This window comes from Falco naumanni, chromosome 6 (assembly GCF_017639655.2).
Source record: "Falco naumanni isolate bFalNau1 chromosome 6, bFalNau1.pat, whole genome shotgun sequence".
In the NCBI taxonomy this organism is placed as follows: domain Eukaryota; kingdom Metazoa; phylum Chordata; class Aves; order Falconiformes; family Falconidae; genus Falco; species Falco naumanni.
Genome location: NC_054059.1, coordinates 3,929,199 through 3,930,516, shown reverse-complemented (window position 1 = coordinate 3,930,516; position 1,318 = coordinate 3,929,199). Strand labels below are relative to the sequence as shown.

The 1,318-nt window shown below is 37.3% G+C and overlaps 1 long non-coding RNA gene across 1 annotated transcript; it reads left to right on the top strand.

The window, feature by feature from the left end:
• Positions 1–347: 347 nt before the first annotated feature.
• On the top strand, positions 348–843 carry LOC121090183. Its single transcript, XR_005828477.1, has 3 exons — positions 348–380; positions 489–492; positions 831–843. It is a non-coding gene; the product is annotated as an uncharacterized LOC121090183 (long non-coding RNA).
• Positions 844–1,318: the final 475 nt, after the last annotated feature.

Here is a 1,318-nt window from a genome sequence, read left to right as displayed (position 1 = left end):
TTTAGCTCCTAAGGAAAACTGGAACTGAGAATGAATCTTCAAGCGTTGTTCACCGTCAGTGCACAATATAGAAAAATATTCCTTCCTTCACCAGAACCATCGCCTTCTAATTTACAAGGCAGGCTCAAAACCACTGGGATGAGAGAGGCCTCTTTGGTCTTCTAAAATTACAAGATTTGCATTGGGAGAGCCTAACTGTGATTTGCTCTTACAAATCTCAAGTCTGTTAGAAAGTGGAGTTGAAAAGATGGTTCCACGTGCCTGCAAATAGAAAAAGAAATTGCTCAGAACAAGCAGAAGGGGTCAGTTTTCACTGAAAGTCAGGGCAAGGTGCTCACTACATTTCACAAGTCTCCCATGAACTGGAAGAAACAGTTTTTGTTTATAAGTAATGTGAGAAAGGAGGCTGAGTGCTTTTTTACAATAGCCATTTAGTCAAAGCAGCAGAATGTAGTCAAATCGTTAATACTCATGAATTTTTTTGAAAGACCAGTGACTGACTCATTAATAAGTTATGTGGCACTTGTGTGAGTTTGTGTTAGACTTAACAGAGGTGTAGAACAGCATTACAAATATTAGCTGAGACTGATTTACACTTCGGTTACGCTCCTCTCTGCCTTATGTCCCAATGGGAACCCTATTCTAGTAAGCGTGTAATGTAAAACTATCACTCAGCTAAACAGAGTTTAATTTTAACACCGTTCCTTCCAGGCTCCATAAATATCTATAGATTCAAAAGGTCATAGAAAGGTTGTTTAAGATGTAAATTACACATCTACTGGCTATTTTAGCATAATTTTAAAAATAGCTGCAATAAGCCTGTGCTAGAGGTACAGAGAAACCAAAAGGGTTTTCTGAGTCTTAGTAATTCGTTTTATACTGTGTAAAAGACTGTAATGCAAGTATGGCGTACCATCTAAGTGGTAGTAAAGAATGGCAGTAAAAGCCATTGCAGTATTTAAAAACTGACAATTAGTTCAACAAGTGATTTTTGTTTTCTTTTTAACAAGCACATCATAAACAAGGGAGCAATGAAAGAGGTTCATGAGACAGAAGGTAAGAGCTAAAATGAATGATCAGTCAAGCCTGTCAAACTTTATGTAGTATGTTTCTCTTTTGCTGCTGCTATTTATGTTCCAATTCAGAAATAAAAGAGATCTTTCTCTCTCTCTCTCTTTCAATCTTCCCCCCACCCCCAAGCTAGAGCAGAACATACAGATTGTTATATTGCCCTGCGTTTAACAGCTGCACAGGAAACCCAAGAGTTGATTTTTATGGTATATCATTAATTTTAATGTAGAAAGAATCTCTATCTCTC